This window comes from Solea solea, chromosome 3 (assembly GCF_958295425.1).
Source record: "Solea solea chromosome 3, fSolSol10.1, whole genome shotgun sequence".
NCBI lineage: Eukaryota > Metazoa > Chordata > Actinopteri > Pleuronectiformes > Soleidae > Solea > Solea solea.
Genome location: NC_081136.1, coordinates 28,118,458 through 28,134,061, shown reverse-complemented (window position 1 = coordinate 28,134,061; position 15,604 = coordinate 28,118,458). Strand labels below are relative to the sequence as shown.

Below are 15,604 nucleotides of genomic sequence, written 5' to 3'. Positions count from 1 at the left end.
CAGGGCCTTTTTAAACTCTCCTTTAAAAAAAAAAAAGACATTAAAACCTTCCAACTTGCTCAATATGCATTTGAATGTACTCCATGGGGCCTCAATAAAAAGCACAGGAAAAATAAGTGACAGACCTAATCAAACTCATAACAGTGCCAACACCAACATCATTTCTCATGCATGTGAGTCACAGTGAAATTATTTTACTTAGCTAATGCAACCTTGTTCCAGGCAGCTGACATGAGCGCACGCCACATGTCAGGGGGATAAAAGGGTGACTTTCAAAAAAAAAGAAAAGTATTTTTTAACAGACCAAACATGACAGCAGTGTAAAATAACTTCTCCAGTGATGGACAACTCGGAATAAAGGCTGATTTATTTAAACGCCATAAGAAGTCTCCGAGTTTTGGTCCTGTTGCATCGCTCTGTTCTCCCGTGTCTCTGTACCTGTGTTTGTAACTCATCCTTTCTCTCTCGCCGGATTCAACAGCGCCTGACATTGCCCGAATTAGACGGTGACATGCAGTCATTAATATTGTAAAACACTCCAGTGGCATCACCTATTCACAGCTCCGTAATCAGGAATATGTGTGCGGGAGAATTGCGTCTGACACTTCCGATCCCCGGCGGCAACTCTCGGAAAAACATAGGTCATGCTTTGTCGCTCGGAGCCCAACACTATAGGTACAACGAGGAATACAAAAGGTAACAACCGTATATTTCTGGGCTGTGATGTGTGTAGCCTCTGTAGTCCTGACAGGAGGGAAGTTGACCAAAAAGGTTGATATTATAAGGTTAATGGTCAACTATTATGATAATGGATTAATCAGTTTTAGTGTTTTTTAAAGAATGAACGATTTTTCAGCTTCTTAAATGTGAATATTTCATGTATTCTTTGCTCCACATAACAAATAAATCGACATTCATAGACAAATTAATTGGTTATGAAAATTGGTGATATGCACTGACTATCCAAACAGTAAGCTGAGTACAGACTGCAGTCTGAATGGAATAACTGCAGACACTGAAACCTACTTTTTTTAAACAATAATCATATTTAAAATTAATATTGAACAACTATAAGCTACATCATTTAAAGCCGAGACGGTAGAGGACTATGGAATTAGATTTGTGTCAATATTATCAAGTAACACTTTTTCCCGTCAGTTTTTGTTTACAATTCTGACAATGGGCGGGCCTTAGGAAGCTGCCTGCTGATTGGCTAATACGTTTTGGAGTAACAGCTGAAAGGACTGGAAGTAGACACAGGCTTGGAGTCTATCTGTTTATCTATCTATCTATCTATCTATCTATCTATCTATCTATCTATCTATCTATCTATCTGTCATCTGTCCTGACTTGACTATTCCCCAATCACAAGTAAAAAAATGTTTTAACTAAGTTACGTCTATTACGATTGGCTTAAGCAACTGCGATAAATATTTTACAGGCAACTAACGACCGCACCGGTTTCTGCAGCCAGAGAGATGTTAGACAGTGATGCTCCACAGAGACACTTAAAAAGTCTGAATACAAATCACTCAGCTCAAACAGAGCGCCGCTGTTCGACCTAATCCCACACGTCGATATGGAGTCACAGTGTAAAAATAACACCATTTCATTCACAACAAAACAACATAGTGTAGTGGTCAAATACATAGGAGGAGGAGGAGAACTGTCCATCATAACAGGATGAGCAGGAGCCGATGGCAAACTCTCAGTCACAAAGGTAGCGCCGCGGCAGTTGACTCCTGCAAATAAATAAATAAATAAACAAACAAACTGCCGCTATCGCACCGAGAGAAGGAAACAAGGAACAAGAGGGAAGCACTAGACGGCAAAGGAGACAAATGCACTGTATATCACAGTAAGTGGTGACACAGTGTTAGCGCGCCGGGAGTTAAAGAGTGCACTGCCTCCTTCATTGTCGATCCCCTCAGAGGAGCCGAGCGTGCTCGCGTCCAGGTTTCTTTTTTTCCTGAACTTGAATTCTCATCCCTCACTCAACACAGTCCTCCTGCTCTTGCAGAGGAAACAGCGAGGCCTCCTGTAGCGGCAGCATTTTTGCATAACAAAAGAGGGAGGAAATAGGGAGTAAGGGGGGTAAAAAAAAAAAAAGAGGGAGAAACAGGAGCATGTCAAGCATGTAGAGGAAGTTCTCCATTTATGAAAGCATTCAAATGTGTCTCTGTGTGTGTATGTACTGTGTGTGTGTGTGCATTGGTAATAAAGCCAGGGGCCAGAGCTGGAGCTCAGAGAGTCAATGTGTTTTAATGGAGACTATGTGCTCACTGCAGCGCGGCATAAATGATAAATTATTCAGTGGCTTCAACACTAGAGCTATCATCAGGCCTCTGCTATTATTACCAGCCGATAGGCAGCCGTCACTTTTCAGACGCGGAAAGGAGAGGGGGGGGAAACAGCTTTAACTTCACAGGGAATGGTCACTGACAGTAAAGGGCGAGGGGACGCCGCGTTATGCTACCTCAATCACCTCCGAGAGCCAAAAGTTGTGGGACAAAGGGAGGGTTGATAGAGTTAAGTGTCACTTGTTTAAAGCTCCCCAAACTCTCACATACCCCCTGTTTCCCTTCCTTTATCCCTCTCCTCTCACTCATTCCCAGACACATGCTGTGCTCTCCGCACTCCGCGCACTCCCATTTGTCGTCATTTTATATAGTCAGCTGTACCTTCACTGTGTCCCCCTGTCCTTGCATTTATCTCTACCGCCGTCCCTCTCTGTATGTCGCTCTCTGTCCCGCCACCTCGCCCCCCCCCCCACCGTCGCTCCCACAACCCCTATTTCGGTCTCTATCTTCAGTGGAGGAGGTGCCAGGCCAGTGTAATTGGTATTCAAGCTCTGTCGGAGCCAATGCAGAGCCCTGTTAGCAGAATAAGAGAGGAAACATCCTTATCTGGATTTCCACGGTAACCAGAGAGTGGGTGGTTGGTTGGTTGGGGGGGACTCGGCAGCACTTGCTGCTCTTATTATTTTCCATTTGCGTGTGTTGTCTTCCCCGTACTGTCTGTGCTAATTAGCGACGAACTGAGTGTGCACACGCACACGGACTCCATGGCTGCACACATTGACTGGAGTGTATATCAGAGGTCCACCAGTGGTGTATTTTTAAGGGCTGATAGATTAACAATAGTGTGACTCATAAAAAAGCCGATAGTTGATTAATTATCCAAGAGGGCTCCTATACTGCCAATTCCCGAAGGAAAGAAAAATAGCAGCAAGAACATTTGTAATAAAAATGACAATATTGAAGACTGAATAAAGACTTAACAATTATTACTGTGATGGAAAACATCAAACCCATTTCCCATTCTCTCCAATGACCTAACGACTACACCTAATTAGTTGGTGCATATTTACAAAAGGTAGCAGCAACGGCAGCAAGCAGGCATCATGAAACGTGCAAGTTCCCTTGAATGCGTCATCAGTAGGCCTTCTGTTAGTGGGCTGCAAGAACTGCTATTTCTGAGGGTCACTGAATGCAACTCGTAGCCGCCCCTCTAAAGTTAACACAATGTGGGCTAGGGCTGAATGATTTTATATGAATATCAGATTATGATTATTTTTGACTTTAACTGGCAAGATGAGAGAAAATGGTCATTTTTACATAATTATTCCCATTTTCATTTGAGTAGCTGTGTGATAGTTGTGCAGATCGGTTAAAAAACAAACACAAAGATGTTTTCTTCAGTCTGGAGAATATGATGTGTATAGGTCAGGACATCCAAAATGGTAATTGGACACACATTTTAGCTTGAAGAAATATTGCAATATGAAAATTGCAGTAGGCCACATTGCAATTTCGATTAAATCATTCAGCCCTATTGTGGACCCTGCATTACTAACACTAGCTTTTTCCTAAACACTTGTTAATGTTGTGTAGACATATTTAAATGCAATCGGGGCCAAACAATTGGCTAAAAAAATTAATCATCACAGGGTCACTGTATGCAACTCGTAGCCACTCCTCTAAAGTTAACACACTGTGGGCTACGATTTTAAATAAATGTCTAATCGCGATTGACTGTGATTGGCGATATGAGAGAAAATTGTAATTTTTACACAACTATTCCCATTTTCATTGCAATAACATATTTAAAATGATTACAGTGTGATATTTGTGGAGATCAGTTAAAAATGAATAACACTAGCTTTTCCTAAACACTTGTTTTGGTTATTAAGAGAAAAAATAATGTTGTGTACAGATATTTAAAGGCAATCGGGGGCCAAATAATTGGCGAAAACAATTAATCATCAACCTCTCATCTATACTGACAAACAACTGTGTGTAGAGACAGGTGTACACAAAGTGAAGGATGGCAGAACACCTGCCTGCACACACGCAGACAATCACGCACGTGACACATCCCTACACAACCCCCCTGCGGAGACTTACACTGGTGCGGCTTCCTCACATCTGCATCCAGCACACTTGTTACAAACACACGGTCCCTCTCTTCTGTCTCCTCTCACTTCCAGAGGGGCCACACCACAAGACAGATGTACTCGCGTAGCTCCATTACCGGGCTATTTTGAGGACGCTGTGTGAGCGCGACTGGCTCTTGACTACAACTGCTGCAGCTACACACATTTTGCAATGTGACAAGGCCTTAGAGGAGAATTCATCAAGGTAACTATGTATGTATTGCTTTTAAAACCACACAAGTAAGTGCCAGAAGAGACAGGACCTATCAGTGATCAAGAAAATGCTGCTAATCGTGTGAACACAAAATTGTCACGAAGGCTTTCAAATTGATGACGCAGTTCGAAATCAAATCAAACTTTTCTTTGATTACGTTTTCAGATAACCAGGCGGACCCCGGAAACGCAGACAGGCACTGGGAGCAACGCATCTGTGGTCTAATGTGGTTAACGGGACGTTTTTACGACGATTAATGGAAGCTGGGGTCAAATAATGAAGGGAAACAAGAGAGTTACTGCTCAGAAATATCACAGAGCGATACCACTAATGATATGTGATTATAACTTTATGTTTCTGAAGATTAGATTAGTTTTTATTTTTGACGGAAGGCTTTAAAGTGTTTGACAATTCACGCAACATCGCAAGTTTCCAGATGTTAATTGGAAAAATTAAGCGTAAGCACCTACAGAAACGTGAAAAAAAATCACAATAAGATGACTTTCCGAATGACAAACCGACAATAAAAGAAAGAAAGAAAGGATTTAAAGGTATAATTAAATATGTTATGATTATTTTTTATACATAATTTACTTTATAGATCAGTATAGTTTTTTTTTTTTTTTAATAGGAGCAAATCTTTGGGTTGCTAGATTGGGTTACAGTTACTTAACTCATTTTTAATGCTATGCTAATATTTATACAATCCCAGCGGACACAGGGCAACATACAGAGGCGAACAACCATTAATCCTCACATTCACACCTACAGGCAACTTAGAGCATCCAATTAACCTCTGCATGTTTTTGAACTGTGGGAGGAAAACGGAGAACAAGGAGAAAACCCACGCACACACGGGGAGAACATGGAAGCTCCATGCAGAAAAATGCCCTCATTTATAAAGACGGTCTTTATGTCATTAGCTGTGTTTCCACCAAATCCTCTGACTTCAACAGATAACGCTGCTCTAAGAGTCTTTAGTTCATGCAATTTCTGTATCGATCCCTTTCCATTTCTGCTTTTTCTGTTTTAAACACATGTCAACGAGCATAAGTTGGCAACTCCTTGGCAACGGGTTTTCAGTCTTAAATTACATTCTGCAGGTTTCAATAGATTTTTTTGAGGTCCGAACGTCCCGCAGCGTTTTTCAAAAGAAAAGGAAAGTAGTCGAACAGTCTGTTGGAGGGGCCTCCCTGATGAGTTTAAGAGGTGGTTTCAAAGGCGGAGGAAAGTGTCCTGCTGGAGGGTGATTTTCCAGAACCTGGCAGCCCAAAAGCTTTTCTGATTAATGACTCAAAACTGACCTACGCAGCATTGATTTCGGAACCATTTATAAAGCTATTCAATACGGCTTTAAACGGTGACTTATCAGAAAATGGTGTCCATAATTCCACTGAGGTGATTTATTAAATGCCAAAATTATATTTTATAATGGAGTGGCTTTGCATTGCCCCCCCCCCCCCCCCCCACACACACACACACACAGGCAATGTTTTCCATTCATACTCACAGGAGCCAGCAGAAGATCACTCTTGGATAACGGAGTTCAACACTCTCTAGTGACGCAGGAAACATTAACATCAGAAATAGATGACCTCTGCGGCGTCACCCTCAAAATCATGATAGCTTCCCTAAGAAGTTATTAGCTCTTGGCATATTCTCGATCGGGGCGTACGTTTACAGAAATCTGACACATAACTCTTAGTCCGAATTTTGCCGATTACGTGAAGAACTGAATGACCTCAAAGAACGGAGTTGGACCAAATCTTATGGGGAAACAAACTTAGAACACTTAGAATGAAGATGATTTCCTCTTTCTTTGCCTCTTTGCACTGTTGCAGGTTACTAGCACAAGCGGTGTCTGTCTGCCGCTACCTGAGTTGCCATGGTAACCCTCCCCCAAAAAGAATTTATTTCAAGAAGCAACCCATCGGCAACAACCTGTGACTCTTTCTCTCTCTCTCTGTGTGTCTGTCTCATTCGCTCTCAGACGTCATTGTATTTTTCGCTCTTGTCTGTTGCACCTTTTACACACTTTTTACGTATACATACAGTATATGTATAGATAGTGTTCTTGCCTTATATCCCGTCCATCTTCCTTTATCGCTACATTTTATCCGTCTGTTTCTTTCCACCTCATTTACTGTCACAATCTGTCCATAGTCACCCACTGGGTTAGTTCATTTGTAGCTACGACCAGAGGGAACGGTGCACCGGGCTCCTTTACTAGTCTGTTATCTGTACTCATGGATGAACCTGTGTGTGTGTGTGTGTGTCAAAGGTCGTGAGAACACATTTAGATTCACCGATCTACATGGGGACGTTTAGACCTTGTGAGGACATCTTGACCTCTGGCTGCTCACAACTTTAAAAGGAAGGTTAGGTTTAAGTCAGGTTTAGGATCAGGCATTTCGTTGATATGGTTCGAGGTCAGGGTTGGGGGAGACCGGGGAACGCCTCATGAAGGGCGCTGCTTTAGGTGCACAATGAAGAATGTGCAAATCTGCGAGACTGTGACTGTGCATATGTGATTAAAAAAAAAAAAAAAAATGCGACTGAGTGCATGCATCGACATCTCTCTCTCTCTCTGTCAGTGTGTGTGTGTGTGTGTATACGGTCGCCTGCATGTGTAACCATTTGTGCCAATTATTTCATTACCGGCTGACAGATTTCTCTTTCCGCTATTACTGCTCCCCTAGCCACAGGCACCGGCAGAGGCCCCAGCAGTAACACACACACACACACACACAAGCACAAGCACAAGCTTGCGCACACCAACCAGTTCAAGTCCATCAATTAAGGAGGCAATTTGCTCAAGTGGTTCCACCTGGGCCAAAGGCAGGTGGGTGGCTATGCTCTGTTTACCTATCAGACACTATTACGGCTGAGGTGTCGCAACTTTTACGTCCAGTCTGCCTCCACAGTAACGCCTTTCTGTCTGCTTCCATATCTGATGTATGTGTGTGTGTGTGTGTCGTATCCGTTGATGACAGACGTCAAGGATGTCATGCGTGTGTGGGGGTGTTTATGCATGTTATGTGTCAGGTTATCAAGCTGCTGACACGTGGAAGACGTATCTATTAAGACTGCTTCAATGACCCCTTCACTTGTGTGTGTGTGTGTGTGTGCTTCACTGTGGATTGTGTGCATGCGTGTGGCCTCTGCAGCAATATTTCATCCCCTCGCGAGTCCCATAAGAACCCGTCGCACACTGTGTTTGTGCGTGTGTGTGTGTGTGTGTGTGTGTGCGTGTGTGCAAGTGACCCTCTGTTGCTCTATGTGTATGCATACATGGCTCCCCCCCCGTGCCTGCGAGTGCACATCTGCACATTTATTTCTCTTGAAGAGTGTGTTCATGTGCAGTATAACACACACACACACACACAGTCTGTTTGATAAATTATTCTAGGAGCTACAGGAATTTGCAATGCACTAAAGCAAACACAAGATAGCGCGTGCAGCCTGTCAAGCGCCGCTGTATGTTTGCGAGACTGTGCGTCTGCATACGCTTTTTGTCGCCATTCGTATTTGTCGCTACGCCGCCGCACGGTAACATGCTCGGATGTCTGCGGCCGCCGCTTTATCTGGCAACGTTGTCACGCCGGGAAAACACACACACACACACACACACACGGAAGGTAAATAAGACCCACATGTCAACGCCGCGTCTCCCCCCCGCAATTGGACTTAAGCAAGGGCCGACTGTTACCTGCATCCCATAAGTCCCATTTCCCTTCAACTCATTGGATGTGGCATTATCCTTGGGCTTATGAGCCAGTGAGCAAGGTATAATTTATTGTCTGTTCAGCAAGGCAAATGTGCAAACCTGGCACATTTCATTTGCTGAATACATATCATTATATAATAATATGATTTTGTGTGTATGCGCGTCCGATTTCGGGGGCCTCGCGCTGTACATTTCTTTGGCGATGATAACGCAGCACAGGAAGCACTGCGTGTGCAGAGGAGAGGACAGATAAGCCGCTGTTATGAAAGGGTGGACGATGTATGCCAGACTCATCTAATGTAAAAAGCGGTGACCCACCTGTTCCTTATACACAGACTTTTATCAGTCTCTCTCTTTCTTTCTCATATATATATACACAAAGCACCCATATTATTAAATACAGAGCATGACTTTATATGCAGTACGTATCCTGTGCATGTGTATTATTTGTAAGTGAACAATGTGACTTTAAAAACCCAAACATCAACACTGTTAAGAAACAACACACCATGGATGAAAGCTTTCTGTATTCATGAGTTTGGTTTTAACACTCCCTGCAGGTGCAATAATGAAGTTTCTTTCTTTCCCCGTGCGGGAATAGACCGCGATGATTATGATGAAGCCGAAATTGCCCACTGTTTTTGCCTTCCTCTCTTTTTAACTCCTCTGCCCTGCTGCGGTATCGACAGAGCTGTAAACATGAGCATAAAAATTATATGTAGCAACAATGTACCTGTGCGGAAAAAACAAAAAAGCAATTAAGAGAGAGAGAAAAGGTAGGCCTGTTGTGCGAGAGGAAAGTCCAACTGGAGCCACTAAACGCAAAGAGGAAAAACCCAATGGATACACAAACGTCAGCATCTCCTGTTCCACATCTCTTAAAACGTGGATTGCGTTCATCTTGGTTTATAACAAGGCTCGCAATCAATGAAAACATGCAAGATATTGTAATTCCAGCAGCCCGTTGGAACCCAATTCATAAACGATGCAACAGCTATGTCAATTATGTCAACGATGATCTCCGAACGCGTTGCGCTATCGCGCTTTGTTGCGTGACTAACACCCATGTCAGCACCTTCGCCTCCGCGCCCTGTAATGGCATTATGAGATAAATGACGCTTGTTATGACCCATAATGTTATGGCTTGGCCTTTACAGTCAGCTAAACCTATTTTCCCCAGCTCCGGATTGAGAACAGGAACTGGAACCCCACAAGCAATCTATTCAAGGGTGCAATGAGCTAAGGGGATGTGACACGCCAATGTTTTTTAGTGATTTTCATTATGTGTCATTCTATTCTAATTTCTTTTCAATTGGACCATGAGAGCAGCCGCCCGAACGCGGCGCAAGAGGCGGGAGCGAGCGAAAGGTGGGGGGGGGAGATCTTGTTTGGCTGCAGGACATCCTGAGAAATAAAATAATGATCTTTATGAAATTACTTTAGACACATTCTGACAGTCGAGACAAAGCAAGTGGCTTGCCTTGTTTGAATCGATAAAGCCTCCATTACGTTTCTGAGGAGTAACATGCAATTTGTTTCAGCCGAGCAGCGTAGCATCGGTAATATTCGGGCCCCTCTGACACGAAAAGCTAATGCACTGTGGCCAAACTAATGTCGGATTAAACCTACATTTCTGTCGGACGGGATAAAGCATGACCAAGCCCGTTATCACAGACACCACATCCGAGTCACAGGGGCCTCTGGGCCATTGCTTTGTGAAGACAGGAAAAAAAAAACATCATCTTTATTCTCTAAATCCATTCAGATGAGTGTGATCCCACGCACGAGGAAGATCAGACTTCTTAAGTAGCTATTGATCGGCGAGATGAACAGAGGGAGGAAATGGCGATTGATCGAACGCGGGGATGGCCTCATCTCTACCTTTGACACAGCGGGGGGGAAAAAGCACAAATTGAAACCACAGCGGGGTAAGCACACCTCGCACTTGTCATTTCCTCAAGAACGTGTGAATGTATCACACCCAAGCACCCCGGTGGTCATGGAATCAATAGTCTGGAGGACTTGTTTATGAATAAGATGGACGCAGGGATGGAATGACTTCCCTTAAATCAGCACTCTTTCTGCTTGTGTAAATAGATGAATGTTCTCTAAGCTTGGGGCTGGACGAGGCGAGGGGAGGGACGGTCTCCTCTTTGAGAGATGGTCCTGACGGACATGTTGCCGGTGTTGCAAGAATGCTCCCAGAGGAATCCGCCCTTCCTCAGAGGAAAAAACGCTGATCTGAGAGGATCTCTCTCCCACCAGCTGACAAGCCGATAGACAAATGGCCCCCGCTACTCTCTAACCTTTCAAACAACCGGGCCCTCCTTCTTCTTGTACTACTTTCTCAGTGCGTCTTCTGCCAAACCCTCCTCCTTCATTCAATCCTGTGTGTACATGACTTATTCATACAGTGACCAGAACACAACCCCCCGAGCTGATGCGCGAGGCTTTAATTAAAGATACAGCTGCAGTTGTTGAGATCATGCAGGCCTCAATGCGGTTCCTCATACCGCACGTTCAGGAGGAACCAAATCTAGCAATCGGCGCTACCTTGCTGACCTGTGCCAGAATTTACTGCATGCGCTACACATTTTATCACCGGCATCTGTATTGTGTTAATGGGTCTGACGATGTGAGACGTAGCATTGCTTGTCCTTGCTGATTCAAGGTTTCGCGGAGTGGCTCAATCCTGTGTCTTCAGGCTTGGATTAGTAGGGCCTCGGGGAGTTTTCGGGAAAGCACTTCACGGGCGGAAGGGTAGGAATGGAGGGTGGTAGGTCGATGTCTCTCTGACATCACTATTTCCAAAGGCCAGTGACTCTCTCCACAGAAAACTGGAGGCTAGAGAGACGATCCTCACAGCCAGGTTTTCATCAGAGTCCAACCACTGCCTCTTTTTTTTTTTTATTGTCCCTCTGTGCTGCCAAAACGCAATCAATAAGACTTTAGGAAAACTGGGTGCAATAGTGCACACTTTTTACTGTCCCACAATCAATAACAACTGTGAAAAACAGTGGCATTAGAAAACATTGAGGATTTTGCACACGTGCGCGCACAAACACACAGATTAAAAGGGACCTCTGGACACAGGACACAAGTGGGTCGACTTAGATTACCTTGGAAAAACCACCACCGGTTCCCGCTGCAACTGTGATTGATTCATTGAAGTGAATTAATTAACAAACCCTGTAACTAATGAATCAGTTAAAGCGATTGATTAATGAGCATTACCCCTCCGGGATATGGCTGACCATTAAAGATAAACTGTGCTAAATTTAAATCCGTTCACAGCGGATTACATGCAGTGGAACGCTCTGCTCACCTGTGTGCATTATTGCTGTGAGGGATGTGACATCGCCGAGGATTTGCTGAGTAAAACACAACGATCGTGACATTGCTTGTGTATGCTGAAGGAGTATTACTGCGGCATTAAATACGCGCATATTATTTTTATGTCACCCGAGCCTAAAGCTGTGCTACGGGGCCGACTTCCCTAAAATCCCTCCTTTCTTCGGGTTAATAATAGACGCTTAAGAAGGACGAAATGCTTAATGATTACACGTCTGCTGCTGTAACTCTGAGTCATATTCAAGTCAGACCTCATGCTGCAGCTCAGTCTGGCCTTCTTTGTAATTAAACAAACCACATCTTTTAGATGCAGGTGACGGCTGACAGACAGCTACGCCTTTTAACAACCGTGCCCGTGGGTACATTCGGCATTCTGCTTCTTTAGCACAAACTGAATTAATGCTCTGCTGGAGAAATGAAACAACACTCACTGAGGGCACAATGAAAAAAAAAATAAAAAATGACTGGAGGGAAACGTCTGCAACAAGGAGGGGGGGGGGGAAAAGCAAACAATATAGCACCGAGAGGACAAACACAAAGAACTGTCACCATAAACATCACCGCTGTCTCTGAATATCTTACATAACCGACCATTATTTGTCAACTCCGGCGCATCCCATAAACCCACAGCCGCAGCACTGTGGGTTTAACATAGCTAATGGTCCTAGCAATGGGGTCACGTCTTGAAGGCTGCAAACAAAGGCCACGTCAATTTGGAGACATTGTCGAGTGCAGTGGCCTTTGTCTTGCTGTGGCCCAGGCTTTGAGTGGAGAGCTTTGTAAAGGTGACCTGATTAGGCATTGTTCCCACAAGGAGCTCTTAAAATAAGCCCCGCACCTGATGACCTCTGCTGTGAATGGTAAGCAGCAAGGCTGCATTGCTGCTCCCAAACAAGCAGTTCTATGAAGGAACCCAAACTATGACTCCAGAGTTGGTCATTGGCCACCCATTCTCCAATTGCAATAACCTGGAGTGGAACCCTGATTAATATAATGTAAAAACCTGTGTTCAATTGGTTCGTGTTTATTCAATACATGCTTGATGTGTCAGTTAAACTAATATACTGCGTAAGACCAACTTTCAATCACGTCATTCCAATCCAAAAGCCAATATGTGATGTATTAACTGGATAAATTGGGCTAAGAAATCACCAGAAAGGTATTCTTTTGGAAATGATGCTGATGTAATATTGCTGACGAGCAATGGCAGTGCAAGAGGGTTTCCCCGTTCTTTGTTATATAGTACAATAGGATCACTGGGACAGTGTGTCTCTCTGTGGCAAATTAAAACAGACGTCGGTCTCCCGGTGTCAGGCGCAGTGTGTGAATACACACGTCTCTGTCATTTTGGCCTATCGTTGCTCACTCTGTGGTTTTACCCGAGGATCGATAACTGCAGTCTTTTAGGCAAACTAGTGGTAAAGGATGACAAGAGGCCACCAGGGTGCACAGGCGGTACTTTTGTGAATGAGTAGAAAAAAAAGTAAAACCCAGACTGAATTCCAAATTAACTTGTAATTGTTCGAGAGGCATTATAGGCAATCTGCCTCTCTCTCGAGCAAGATACAGCAATGGTGTCTTCCAGCGAAATGAGTTCAGCGGAAGGATGAACCGGGGATTCTCTTTAGAACGCCACGTGTCGAAGAGCGCTACCTTACTTTAAATCTACTTTAGTTCTGATACAGAATTCATGTCTTTTCAGGCTCGCGCTCCCTGTAAATTATTTTCCTAAGTGCCAAAATCATCCATTCAAACGTAATGTTCGCCGGTAAAAGCACCGAATTCTTTTATCCACAATAAAGACGGAGCTAAAGTGCGACTACAATCACGCGCATCGAGGAGCAGACGGACATCAATCATTCAGGATTATTGACTCCGATCTTTTCCGTGGCTGTGGGCCCGAACGTTTCCGTTTAATTTACAACACTTAAGAATAACGCTTTCTATCGAATCGTTGTTGTTCACCGGCAGGAAAAAGTTCTGAATATTTCAACACAAGGTAATCTTCACATAACTCTTCAGTTTCATTGCTGCATAAATAAATAACTACGGGACATTGAGGTTTTAAAGAAGCCGCTTGTAATGATTTTAATTGTATATCCATGGGGTGTCTCCGTATCATTTTCTAACTGTGAGGGAAAAAAATGGTTATCTCTTCATTTTCTCGCCCAGATTGTCCAGGCGTTGCCCAGTGGACTCAAAAAAACTATTCAATGAACCCGTCAAGCTCCCTATTGCCTCCCTGTGACAAATCTCTCGGCCAACGAAGAGCAAAATGGGATTCGCTCCATTGCCTGAATTATTGAAGTGGACAGTGCGGGAAATTTATGGTGCAAAATTCATCCACATTCCTTATGCATTATGTTTTAATATGTTTCCATTACCCCAAACCCCCCCGCGCCGCATTCTCATTTCTCAGTGCATGTGATCCCGTGTCATATTATGCAAGGACGTCTGATGCAACGTGGCGTACAACTTGCGTATACGGCCAACAAGCAGCGTCTGGCAAATTCGCTTCAACCAATATGATGATAATTTAAGTATTTGTGCTAACAGGCTAAGACTTCACACCACGTACTTGGAGGTAAATATGTGGAGAGGTGAATAATCAGAGTATTTTCTTGCCTTTCTCCCCACTAACACTAACTTACACCGGAGTGAGTGGAATATGTGCGGTTAGATTAAATGGGTTAAAGAAGGTCTGCTCTTTTTAGGCCCCTCGTGTCTGCCTTTCATTATCCTCGCCCCCCCAAAAGAGTTCAGTTCATCACTTTGTGCTGTTAGCCCCTACAGCTGGCTTTGACCTTGGTCATTCTCGCGGCCTAACGTGGGCACTTTCCCACCCCTCCTTTGGGTGCCGGTCTCTCCGCAGCCCCCTCGGCTTAATTTAAATAGGCACCTTGGAAACCACATTGAAGTTGAAACGGCTTCATCTGGCCACTAAGCGAAACAGCGGGCAGGTTTTTCCCCGAAAGTTGAAGGCTATAGGGTGTCAAGTCTGAGAGCATAGAAAATGCAGGCTTAGGGGAAAAAAAAAAAACCTCGGTGTAAAAGCACAACATGATACAGACGATCAACACGGCTGTGAAGGTCAAAAATATTGCCTTGCCAGTCAACAAGCCGGCACTTTGCTGACAGCCCAAATCTAATGAGAGCGGCTCGCATTAACATAGCCATAAGCAGCATTTGTTGTGTGCCGTCGGGTGGACACACAATCCTCTTTTTGACCTCTCTGGAAGAGGCTAGCACGCCGCGGTAAATTAAAAACTCAGGACATGTGCCAGTAAATAAAACCCTGAACTCCCCTTTGTCTGCCATTTTGGCTGACAGACTTTTTTTTCATTCTCTCTTCCTCCTCTGCTGGACATTCTCCTAACACAAAGCAACGTGGCCATGGACTCAGCACGGTGCGGAAAGAGTTTGGCCACTTGACCTGAATATTTGCCCAGGGCTGGAGACAGGAGGGAGGCCATCCCAAAGCCACACTTTCGTTAAAATGAACACAAAAGGAAAACCCACAACCATTCCACAAGTATGTTGGCTGCAGGGCATACATGTATTAAAGGGGGTATTAACTGCTGGTTGTATGCACCAGGTTCAGTCAGTGCCGTACATCCTTCAGTTACAACATGAGGAGATCTCCCCTCCATAGACAGGTACAGGTTCGTATTTGTGATGTGGAATTTTAAGCAGTGGTGATGATAGACAGAATCATGAGGCCACATGAATGAACACCTTTACACACACACACACACAGAGAGAGAGAGAGAGGGAGGGAGGGAGAGCAGCCATGTCCACAGGCTGTGCACCATCATACAGCATGATAATCTTAACAGTTGTGGACAGAGTATTAAATCAGCGAGGCTCTCTGGGAGGT

General features: G+C 44.1%; 1 protein-coding gene across 2 annotated transcripts in view; it reads right to left on the bottom strand.

The window, feature by feature from the left end:
• Positions 1-15,604, bottom strand: part of tafa5a (TAFA chemokine like family member 5a) — a 151,202-nt gene that overhangs the window by 81,408 nt on the left and 54,190 nt on the right. The window lies entirely within an intron of this gene.